This window comes from Hemitrygon akajei, chromosome 2 (assembly GCF_048418815.1).
Source record: "Hemitrygon akajei chromosome 2, sHemAka1.3, whole genome shotgun sequence".
Classification (NCBI taxonomy): Eukaryota; Metazoa; Chordata; class Chondrichthyes; order Myliobatiformes; family Dasyatidae; genus Hemitrygon; species Hemitrygon akajei.
In genome coordinates this window covers 16,050,231-16,063,072 of record NC_133125.1, presented here as the reverse complement: position 1 = coordinate 16,063,072, position 12,842 = coordinate 16,050,231, and the positions used below count along the sequence as shown (strand labels likewise).

Sequence of the window (12,842 nt, the reverse complement as noted above, 5' to 3'; positions counted from 1 at the left end):
GCTTAATGCTATTGGTTCATGGCATTGAAATTTGGAAACCCCTGGTTTAGAGGGATGTGGGCCAAATGTGGACAAAGAGACCGGCTTAGATGGGTGATCTTGATCAGCATAGACCTGTTGGGACGAAGGACCTGTTTCAGTGCCGTATGTCTCTATAGCATCCCAGGTTATTTTTATTTCTAGACTTACCCACTTTGCAAACCCTTGCATCCAGAAATAGAAGTGTTAACTCCAGGGAGCTCCAATAGAAAGAAACACTAGTGGCTGTAAAGTTTCTGATAGGTATCTGCCACAATAGCCAGTAGGTCCGAAGAACCAAATGCCCCCCGAGGCTGCTAAGAAGAATTACTTGATCCTTATTAACCTTGAAAAAAAGAGCCCTTTTTCTCCATAGGCCCATGTCCGTGCTTATGATATGCACGAGCCTCTTTCCACCTACCATTAACCAGCCAGGTTATATTAGGGTTCTGTTCCTGAGAACTGTCCATTAGCCAATTGATTTGCAAGTGGGAAATGCCCATTTTTTAACTATATGATGCCATTAGCTCTACCCATGTCATACTAGTTGTAAATACACTGGCTACAAATCTTTCACTTCTTTGAATAATCACCCTAACCCTACATATAATTAAACTAATAGAATATATACTGCAACCAATCATTCAAGAATATTATGAAACATTTTATTGTTACTACTGCTAGCTTTAAAAATGTCAAAGAGCATTTACACGAAGTTGGATTTCCATTAGTACTTTCTGTAACCCAGGGAGTTTCTCCACTTTTATTCATAGATTCATAGAACAGTATACTGTAACACAAAACCAGTCCCTTTCTGTTCGCCTGCTCCAAGCCAATTCTGATGCCTGACGATGCCAATCCCATTTCACTGCATTGGCCTTGTTTTCCTCTACTCTTTTCCAAAATACCTGCCCAAATCCCTTTAAAACATTGTAGTGGCATCTGCCTCTGCCAGCTCCTCTGTCCTCTGGTCACTGGGATCTCGTTGAAACCTGCCAAATGTTGAAGGGCCTAAATAGGTTGGACGTGGAGAGGATGTTTCCTATAGTGGGGGAGTAGAGCATCAGAGGGCACAGCCTCAGAAGAGCAGGACATCCCTTCAAAACAGAGGTGAACAGGAATTCTTTAGCCAGACTCAAAGTTTAAGTAAATTTATTATCCAAGTACAAATATTTCGCCATATATAACCCTGAGATTCATTTTCTTGTGGGAATACTCAATAAATCCATAATAAAATAAATGAAAGACTGCACTAACTTGGGTGTTCAGCCAGTGTTCAAAATACAAAAACCTGTGCTAATACAAAAACAGAGATATAATAATAAATAAACAATAAATATCGAGAACATGAGATTCCTTGAAAGTGAATCTATAGATTATAGAAACACTTTATTTATGGGCTAAGTAAATTTGAGTGAAGTTATCCCCTTTGATTCAAGGGCCTGATGGTTGAGGGGTAATAACTGTTCCTGAACCTAGTGGTGTGAGTCCTGAGGCTCCCATACCTTCTTTCTCATGGCAACAGTGAGAAGAAAGCATGATCTGGCAGTGGTGAATCTCTGAAATTCATTGCCACAGATGTCTGTCAAGGCCAAGTAATTGGGTACAGTTAAAGTGGAGGTTGGTAGGTTCTTAATCAGTGAGAGCATCTAAGGTTACAGAGAGAGGGAGGAGAAGAGGTATAATAAATCAACTATGGCTAAATGATGCAGCAGACTCAATGGGCTGAGTGGTCTAATTCTATTCCAATGTCTGTGGTCTTCTAGTAGCTTGTGAAAATATTTTACTCTCGGATCTCTTTTAAGATTCTGCCTCTCACCTTCAAACTGTGTCCTTCAGTTCTAGACCCTGCTGCTCTGGGAAAAAGATTCTGATAATCTATAATCCATCTCATAATTTTATAAATATCATTAAGATTACCTTCAGCATCCTACCAATGAGAATAAACTAGCCTCAGACAGGATGAAGAGGTCAATACTCCCCAATGCCATTAGGCTTTACAATTCTACTGCCAGGACTTAAGAACTTTTTAAAAGCTATTATTAATGCTTTTTGAGATAGTGATTTAGATGCATATCATATTTTTTACTGAGTTAAGTATTGTATGTAATTAGTTTTGCTACAACAAGTGTATGGGACATTGGAAAAAAGTTGAATTTCCCCATGGGGATGAATAAAGTATCTATCTATCTATCTATCTATCTATTCAATTTCTCCTGCACATTCTCGAATGCTACCACATTCTTCCTAGAGATCCAGTGCTCTTCATTAAAGTTTTGGACCTGAGAGTTAGCATTTTCCTTTTCCACAGATGCTGACTGACCAGCTGAGTTTTCCCAGTATTTTTCTACTTTTGTATCTGGATGACAAGATTTCTCCCAAACTCCCTACTGGCCCTACTTTTTGTCCCTGCTGGCCTCACTGGCTTCATTTTCTACATCCTGAGATCGCAGTATGTCAAGCACAAAGTCAGACTCAAGCTTTGTTGGTGCCCCTATGTGTAGTTGTTCATTTTGCACATAACATACAATTACTCCACAGTTCATGTATATAGGAAGAGCTTGAAATTCCTGAAGAACTATAAAGGATCAGGCCTCGTGCATTAAGGTAATTGATGACATAATAGGTAGGGGTTGGCCTCAACAACAACGATGATGAGGCAACTTTCAGAGAGGAGGTAGAAAGACTTGTAGAATGGTGCAAGCACAACTTGACTCTCAACGTGAACAAGACTAAAGAGATGATCGTGGACTTTAGTACGTTCTCCCTTGTGACAGCATGCGTTTCCTCCAGGTGCTCTGGTTTCTTTCCCCAGTCCAAAGCCATAATAGTTGATAAGTCAATTGGTCATTGTAAACAATCCCGTGATTAGGCTAAGGTTAAATCAGGGGTTTCTGGGCAGCACAGCTTGAAGGACCAGAAGGGCTTATTCTTTGCTGAATCACAATAAATAAAACAAATAAATGGCTCCTCCATGGAGTGAGTTAGGGGAACCAAGTTTTTGGGAGTGCACATAATGGATGATCTCACCTGGTCCCTCAATACCACCTTTTTAGTCAAGAAGGCACAGCAGTGTCTCCTCTTTCTGAGGGGACAGAGGTGAGCAAGGACACCCCCAATTCTAACCAATTTTTACAGGAGCACCTTTGAGAAAGCCCTGACCAGCTGCATCACCCTCCTGCCATCTGGGAAAAGGCACCGAAGCATTGGAGCTCTCACGACCAGACTATGTAACAGTTTCTTCCCTCAAGCCATCAGACTCCTCAATACCCAGAGCCTGGACTGACAGCAACTTATTGCCCTCTACTGTGCCTATTGCCTTGTTTATTATTTATTGTAATGCCTGCACTGTTTTGTGCACTTTATGCTGTCCTGGGTAGGTCTGTAGTCTAGTGTAGTTTTTTTTCTGTGTTGTTTTTCCATAGTTCAGTGTAGTTCTTGTACTGTTTCATGTAACACCATGGTCCTGAAAACATTGTCTCATTTTTACTGTGTACTGTACCAGCAGTTATGGTCGAAATGGCAATAAAAAGTGACTTGACTTGACTTGATCACTGTCTGGTATGGAAATTGCAAGGCATCTGACTGCAAGGCCCTACAAAGGATTGCAAGGACTGCTTAGAGGATCATTGGGGTCTCTCTTTCACCCATCTGAGATATTTATCAGGGCCATTAGCATTGTCAAGTATTCCTCCTATCCAACCCAAACATCTTGATACCCTGCCATTAGTCAGGGCATACTATAACAATAAGTTGGGAAACAGCTTCTTCCCCCAAGCCATGAGACTACTGAACTCCCCACCACCACCCAGGTCTCCTCACTTATGAAGTGCCAGTAGTGATATACTAATTACTTTTTAACTTGCTTCATAAATGAACATACTAAATGTTAATCTTACAGAATATATTTCACTATTTGTGGTAATATTACTTTATGTCTTGTGTGTGAGTTATATGTGCCTTGGTCCGGAGGAACATTGTTTCGCTTGTCGGTGTACATGTATATGGCTGAATAGTAATAAAGCTGAACTTGAATTTAAACTTGATGTCTTTCCTTTTATCCTAGAACGGAGCACCTCCAGGCCACATCGGACTGCCCCGAAATACATCACTGAAGTTTCGGTTTGATCCTTAATGACCGTGGAGATTATTCAAAATAAAAATAAAAATAGATATTGTCATTGTTTATTAAATCTCTCACAATCAAATGCAGATTGAAATTAAAATATTGATCCAAAATATATCCATTATCGTGTGCTCTTGGTGTATAGAAAGCCTCATATTCTGTGAGTGCAAACAATGCTTTCACTGTATGGTTTGATGTAGAGTACAAGTGATAAGTAAATGTGGGTCTGAATCTGAATCAGTGATGGAGATGTAGTGTTTGTTCATATCATCATAATACCAAGCACTGACAGAAGCCAACAGCATTGCTCATTGTTCCAACAATGCTTCTCCTGTGTCCAGTCATGCAATAGTCACTTACGATGTATAATTTATTTATTTCCATTGTCTTTCAAAGTGAGAATATTTATATCAACTGGTCAAGCTCGTTCCAAGCATAGTTAACCGAGAAGGTGCTTAGAGATTTCATTCCAGGCCAGTTTCAAACCTGGATCACTAGAATAAAGAGTGTGAAACGTGCATGGATTTCACATAGAATGAATAAACATTTGAGTGGCACTTCCATTGAAAGGTTCTCTGCAGTGAAGTTGGGTGCCTTTGGACTGCAATGCCGATTTACAGTCTTTGCACAGCTTTTAAATGAAATGCAGAGTTAGATCTGCTTTTGAAGTTGTTTGTCTGACACTGAGTGAGAAACCACACAGATGGAATGGTTTCAGCTATTTGTGGTGAACACTGCCAGCAGTTCTTCACAGCAACAAAGCACTCTGTCAGTCATCAAACAAACAACGGGAAAAACAAAAAGTAAGTTTTCAAAGCCGGAGGCTGAAATTTTTTGCAGAATGTTAGACAAAATTAACACAGACAATATTGTAACTCCGCAGGGAAGTACCACCTTGGCAAGTTTCAGATTCAGATTTATTTTTCACATGTACATCAAAATATACAGAGAAATGTATTGTTTACCTTAATATCCAACACACCCAAGGATATGCTGGGGGCAGCCAGCAAGTGTCACCACACATTCCAGCACCAACTTAGCATGCTCACAATGTTCAGCAGAACAACACTATCAGCAGCAGTAGCAATAACTGATCAAAGCAAGCCAACAACAACCAAACAAACCCCTTCTTCATCCTCCCATCCATCCACCCTCTAACCCCACGACAGGTCACCTCCAGGCCTTCACTCCTAGGTCCCAGACTCTCAGACTCACAGACATAGAATCTCCAGTCCCTGACCTGACCTGAATTCTCAGGCTCGACCTTTAGGTCTCCACCTCGGCAATTATCAACTTTGGTCTTCGACCTACAGACTTCCAACCTCAGGACTGGCCAAGCTCTGAACTTTGACCTTCGGCCTTCTTTCTGTCATGTCGTGCAAATACAACTACTTAGAAATAAATATGGGAATCCACTGTAGCTTCCGGTGCCATTTTGTCAAGGTCCTATGTGAGGTCAAAAGTTAGATCTGACACACTACACATAACATCTGTATATCTACAAGTCGGTGCCAGGAATGTCACTACAGTTTTGAACGTGATTATCTCAGTATCCCCACTATTCACTCTCTAAGAAACTGGAAATAGTTGGTAATTTAAACTATCAACAAAAATATTTCATCATGGGCATCTGTCATTAAAGACCCGTATCACCCAGGGCATGCTCTCTTCACATTGCTACCATCAAGGAGGAGGGACATGAGCCAGAAGACACACTCTTTAGGAACAGCTTCTTCCCTCTGGCCGCCAGCATCGGATTTCTGAATGGACAATGAACCCAAGTACACTACTTTTATATACATATATATAGTTCTTATTGTAATTTATAGTTTTTCTTTTATTATTATGTATTGCATTGTACTGCTGACACAAAACAACAAATTTCACAACATATGCCAGTGATACTGAACCTGATTCTGATTCTACAGAGCCAGCAGGCATCCTCACAGTTGCTTTCATTTCTCTCAGGGATGCTGTAGGGTGCTGAATTGAGAACAAATAGAATTAGTCTTATTGAGGACAAATAGAATATCGTCTGATATTAAGGTTCCACGCCTAGAAATTGGATTTCACCTTTGTTTAGTCTGCTAAAGTATTGTTGTTTTTATAGCACCGACAACTTATCTCCTGTCAATAAAGTGCAAACTTGATCAAAATGTTGAAAGCAATATTGAGCTGGTTTATATTCCTAAAGCAGCTGTGCAGCAATCACAGGAAGGCACCAGCTCATAAAGGTACATTCCTCAATGCCGTCAGAGAGAAACAACATTATATTTGCAAGGTTTGGAACAGGGCAAGAGATCTTCAAAGTGTTTATGAAATGACTAATAGAAATGTTATTCATGAAATGCATGCTAGGATCAAATTCCTCTGTGATGGACTTTTACAAGAGTTAGTACAAGAGATGACTAGTTGTCTTCTCCAGGAACCCCAAATGAAACATCAAAAGAAATTTAATGATCTGACATTATGTTGGCCTCTGTCTCTCCCCACCCTCCCCCCCCCACACACACACAACATTCATCCACATCTATACACCCCAGATATCTCCTACCCCATCTCCCACCCTCTCCCTGCCATTTACTCCCACAGTAAAGTTAAGCTTCCAGTGATCAGGAAGAAGTAACTTATGGTGCTCCTCCAAGAATTACAGAGGCCTATTTGAATTTTGTATATTTCAATAAGAACATTTCATCTTCTTCTAAATCATGGGGAACGAAGGCCTATCTTAGTCAATTTTCTTTACATGATAGACTTGCCATTCCAGGAATCCTCAGTTTATTCTCCCTGTAACAAGTAGTCATTGTATTTTCAGAATTTGCCAATGAGAAGCTAATTTTTGCTCTGCCTTCCCTTTGGCTTTGAAGTTGGTTTTGACTATTCTTATTAGCCACGGTCGTGTCATCTTGCCTTTAGAATACTTCTGCATTTTTGGAATGTTTATATCCTGTGCCTTCCAAATTGCTTCCAGAAACTCCAGCCATTGCTGTTCTGTCGTCATCCCATGCCAGCATTCTTCTCCAATCAATTCTGGTCAACTCTTCTCTCATACCTCTGTAATTTCCTTTACTCCACTGTAATAATGATTCATCTGATTTCAGCTTCTCCTTCACAAGATTTCAGAGTGAATTCATCCATATTCTGATCCCTTGCCCCTAAGTGTACTTCTACTTTAAGCTTTCTAACCAGTTCTGGTTCATTGCACAACACACAATCCAGAGTAGCTGATCCAAGTGGGCTCAACCACTAGCTGCTCCAAAAAAACATCTTGTCGGCACTCTTAAAATTCCACCTCCTGGAATCCAGTACCAACCTGATTTCCCCAATATACCTGCATATTGAAATCCCCCTTGACTATTGTAATATTGCCTTTTTGGTATGCATTTTCTATCTCCCACTGTAATTTGTAGACCATATCCTTACAACCATTTGGGGGACTGTATTCAGCTCCCATCAGGGTCTTTTAACCCTTGTAGTTCATTAACTCTATCCACAATTATTCAACAACTTCCAACCCTATGTCACCTCTTTCTAATGATTTGATTTAATTTTTTACCAACAGTACAATGCCGCCTTCTCTGCCTTCTTGCCTGTCCTTTTGATATAATTTGTATCAAAACATTATATGTACATTATGTGTCTCATGGACATTAAGCTCCCAGCTATAATCTTCTTTCAGCCATGGTTTAGTGATGCTTACAACATCATACCTGCCAATCTGCAACGGTGCTGCAAGTTCATCTACCTCATACCGTATACTGCGCGTATTCAAATATACCTTCAGTCCTGCATTCACTCTTCTCAATTTTGTCCATCTTTTACATTGCGACTCATCCTGTTGACTGCAATTTTTCCCCATCAACAGCCTCTCCTCACTACACAAAGGGCCTGGTCCTGCTTCTATTTCATGTTCTTGTGGTGGACCCTGTATAATAGCAGAATGACTTGGTGCTGTCTCTCCCTGTGCTTTCTGAAGAGCCGGCATCAGTTACTGAGCCTTCTCAGGGCATCTGGGGCCATGGATGTGTGTGTGTGTGTGTGTGTGTGTGTGTGTGTGTGTGTGTGTGTGTGTGTGTGTGTGTGTGTGTGTGTGTGTGTGTGTGTGTGTGTGTGTGTGTGTGTGTGTGTGTGTGTGTGTGTGTGTGTGTGTGTGTGTGTGCAACAAGGATGGGAAAGGGGCTTATTTTGCTCTGGTTGCTTTGGTTTGTTGCTGTGGTTGTTTCCTGTGTTGGTCCAAATGACACTTTTCACTGAATGTTTAATGTTTCGATGGACATGCGATAAATCTTTACACCTTTAATTTTTTTTCACTAAGGATTGGGTGAACCTCTGGAATTCTCCACACTGGAGGGACATCAGTCAAACAAAGATTGAAGATTGTTAGATAATAAAAGAGGGAAGGGCTATGGGGAAAGGCAATAAAATTGCCTTTGAGGTAGAGAAGACATTCATATCCTGGGGTCCATGGACCCTTGGTAGAGGTCCATTGCATAAAAAAGCTAGGAACCCCTATTGTAGAGGATCAACTGCAATTTTGCTGAATGGTGGAGGAAGTTACAGGGGATAAATGAGCACACTCCTATTCCTTACGGTCTTATACCTTGACTGCTCTCTACATGCGGATAAAGTCTCATAGAAATTTAACTTCTTTGCCTTAAGAACATACGACTGGCCAGCAGAAGATCTCTGCCATGTCTTCAAATTTGCTGTTCACTCCTGTTGTGTTAAGACTGCTGCCTCTTTAGGCAACACTTCACCTGCGAGCCTGTTAGGGTCATCTGCTGTAAATGGTGCTCCTGGTGTGGCCCCCTGTATATCAGTGAGACACAACATCGATTGGGAGACCACATCATTGAGCACCTTTTGAGACCACTTCATCGAGCTTGGAAAAAAAGTCACAAAAAGCAGGAGCTCCCGGCGGCCACCAATTTCAATTCTTCTTCCCATTCCCATTCCATCCTATCAGTCCATGGCCCCCTCTACTGCCCTCAGGTTGGAGGAGCAACACCTTCTTTCCATCTGAGAAGCCTCCAACCTGATGGCATGAACATTGATTTCTTGAATTTCTGGAAATTACACCCCGCTTTACTATTTCCCATTCCTGTTTTCCTCTCTCACCTTATACCCTTACCTGTCCATCACCTCCCCCCGCTGCTCCTCCCCCTTTCCTTTCTTCCACGGTCTTCTGTCCTCTCCTATCAAATTCCCCCTTCTCCAGCTCTTTATCTCTTTCACCGATTAATTTCCCAGCTCTTTAACTTCCTCCTCTCCTTGTTTCACCTATATCCTGCCATCTTGTATAGTACTTCTTCCTCACCTCCCCAACCTTCTTAATCTGACACCTTCTCCCTTGTTTTCCAGTCCAGATGAAGGAACCTGGTCTAAAACGTCGACTGTTTATTCTTTTCCATAGACGCTACTAAGTTTCTCCAGTATTCTGTGTGCGTTGCATCTTTAGATACCTTGCCAATTGTTCTTGTCAATGTTATTGAAAAGCCTTCATGGGCAATCTCTGTCGGCCCGTAGTATTCAGCATCTCACTGTACAGTCAACCAGACTCTACAGGAGTAAACCACATTATAACATTTGGCAATTCTGCATTCAGTTGGTGGGAAGTGCATTGGAGAAACTACCATTTCAAACCATTGGTCCACAATCATCCTACAATAGGAAATCCCTCCTGGAGATCTCAACTGGTTCCTTACAAATTATTGATCAAAATGACTATGTCAAGGAAGAACACTGGCCTGGGTTCTTTGCATGAGTAGATAAACTGCATTGTGTTGTTCCTTCTATGTCACAGACTGAAAGCAATGGAATTTGTGAGAGCATTAGTGAAAAGAGCTGTCTTGTGCACTAAAACGTCTCATCACGTTGAACAGATCCAATTGCTTTAAGATGAGTGAAATGCAATGCTTCTATCACTGAAACTTTATTACTTCTGCTCTTCTGTCCACCTTGAAATGGTCATTTGGATCAATCACTTACAATCAATTTCAGTGTGATTTACTCCAGGTAAAATAGCTTTTAAATTGCACAGCACTTAAAAAAAAACAACTGTAACTTCAGGGTTCTAACCTTTTACCACAACAGAATTAAAAACCTTAAATGTCACTTAAATGTCATCAGGTTTCTGAACTGTCCATGACCTATAAACCCTCATCATCCTTTTCTTTTGTACTATTTATTTATTTATTATCTAACTCGTAGAACATTTATAGTAAAATGAAGGGCTGTGTAGAAGGGAAGGGATAGATTAATCTTAGAGTAGGCTAAAATACCAGCATAACAACATGGGCCATAGTACTTGTACTGTGCTGTAATGATCTATGTTCTCTAGTAATTTTACAGTACAATGCAAAAGTTTTAGGCATATATATATATTTTCTCTGGGTTGTTTTTTTTACGTAGTTCTGTCTAGTTTTTGTACTGTGTCATGTAACACCATGGTCCTGAAAACGTCTCATTTTTACTATGTACTGTACCAGCAGTTATAGTCGAAATGACAATAAAAGTGGCTTGACTTGATATATATATATCTAGCTAGGATACCTAAAACATTTGCATGGTACTGTAGTTGTCAAAGTGGACTGGAAAGTGAGTTTGTAAATCTGGTGAGAGCAAAGGATGGTGGGAATGGTGAGGGTGGAGCACGGTGGGAGGGGTTTGTGGAAAGTGGCAGAGACAGAGTGCCAGGATGGGAGTTTGCACAGGTGCAGACACACCCAGCCCTGAGACAACAGGCAAGGCCATTTGATTCCAATTGGTTTATTGATCATTATAGAATGTCTTCCTGCTGCTTCCCATTCCCTTCACTATCCCTTCCCCTTTTCCCAACCATGATTCCCCTCTCCCTGGCCTCTTCCCATTCTCAATCCACTTGAGAGACCCAGATCAGAATCAGGTTTATAATCACTCAAGTATGACATGAAATTAGCTGTTTTTGCAGCAGCTGTACAGTGTAATATATAAATGTACTACAGTACTGTAAAGAAGTCTTAGGCACCCTAGTAATATACTGTATATGTGCCTAAGATTTATGCATACTACTGTATGTCTTTGTACTGCACTGCTGCTGCAAAACAACAAATTTCATGTCATATAACACAGTGATAATAAACCTGGTTCTGAAACTTTGGATAAGGAGGCCACCTAGTTCTCCTTTTGAATAAAATTTTCAGATGTTATAATATGTCAAAGTACTGTATATCACAAGCACATGTGTATTGTACGTTTGTAGTTGACTGACAGATCTTTAGCTAAATGTCCTTCAACAGTAACTGTCAAATGAAATGAGCAATGACATAATACTAGCCTGTACGTGTCTAAACTCCATTGACATGTATCTGTCCAAAACCCGTTGACGTGTACCTGTCTAAAACCTGTTGACATGTACCTGTCTAAAACCCATCGAACACCCAGTACTTGTTCATTTCCATCAGATCCATGAAATACACCAGGTAGCTGCGCATATAAACAGAATATCTTATACAAGTTTTAAGAAAATTGTGGGGAAGTGAAATAGAACTTTTTTGAAATTATCTGTTTTGGATGTTACAAAAACTCTTTACAAATTAAGTTTACAGAATTGATTTTATTTAAACTATTTGTCCTATTTTGCACATTGGTTGTTTGTCAATCTCTGTTTATATGTAGATTTTCATAAACTTCCATTGTATTTCTTTTTTCCCTGTAAATATTTGCAAGAGAATGAATCTCAAGTAGTTTATGACAACATATCCATACTTTGATAATAAATTTACTTTTAACTTTGATTGGTCCCAAAAGTAAGTCTATTCTACTCACACATTACTGAAGCAAAATGTGCCAGGCACATTAATAAGGGCACAGCCTCAGAATAGGATGTCCTTTCAGAACAGAGATGAAGAGGAATGTGCCTTATGAGAAAAAGGTTAGATGATGTGCAGTGAACACTTGGCATTAATATGCAGAGCAGATATATCTTAATACTAATCAACTCAATACTTTTACTGGACATCTTTATGAAGATTCCCTACATACTTGCTGAACCTTACATAACAATAAGGCACTTCACGGGAAGTTATCAGATAATTTTTAAAAGTTTTAAAGCCAGATAAAGAAACATTAAGCAAATGATCAAAAGATGTAGATTTTAGGGAACACCAAAGAGGGGAAGGAAGATGGACAGATTTAGTTCAGGAATTCCAGATATTTGAGACCTTGGTAAGATATTCCAATTCTGGGGTGATTTAAATTGTGAATGGGTAGGAGGCTGAAAGAGATGCTTAGTTATATCAGAGGGATAAGGAGCTTGGGGCTTGGAAACAAGAATAAAAGACCATAAGAGATAGAAGTGGAATTAGATCAATTGGCCCATCAAGTCTGTTTCGTTATTCCATCATGGTTGATTTATTTTCCTTCTCAACCCCATTCTCCTGCCTTCTCCATAACCTTTTTGATATCCTTACTAATCCTATCAAACTCCACTTTAACTATACGTACACAACGCTGAAAGAACTCAGCAGGTCAGGCAGCATCCGTGAGAAAAGAATAGCCAACGTTTCAGGCCGAGACCCTTCATCAGGAAGGGTCTTCATTCCTGATGAAGGGTCTTGGCCCGAAACGTTGGCTACTCTTTTCTCACGGATGCTGCCTGACCTGCCGAGTTCTTTCAGCGTTGTGTAGGTTTTCTTTGATCCACAGCATCTGCAGTTGT

The 12,842-nt window shown here is 40.3% G+C and overlaps 1 long non-coding RNA gene across 2 annotated transcripts in view; it reads left to right on the top strand.

Annotated features, from left to right (window-relative positions):
• LOC140737245 (uncharacterized) overlaps positions 1-4,187 on the top strand; it is a 34,517-nt gene extending 30,330 nt beyond the window's left edge. For both annotated transcript variants that reach the window (XR_012101086.1, XR_012101087.1), the window contains one exon: positions 4,085-4,187. This is a non-coding gene — a long non-coding RNA (uncharacterized lncRNA). The remainder of the gene's footprint in view (positions 1-4,084) is intronic.
• Positions 4,188-12,842: the final 8,655 nt, after the last annotated feature.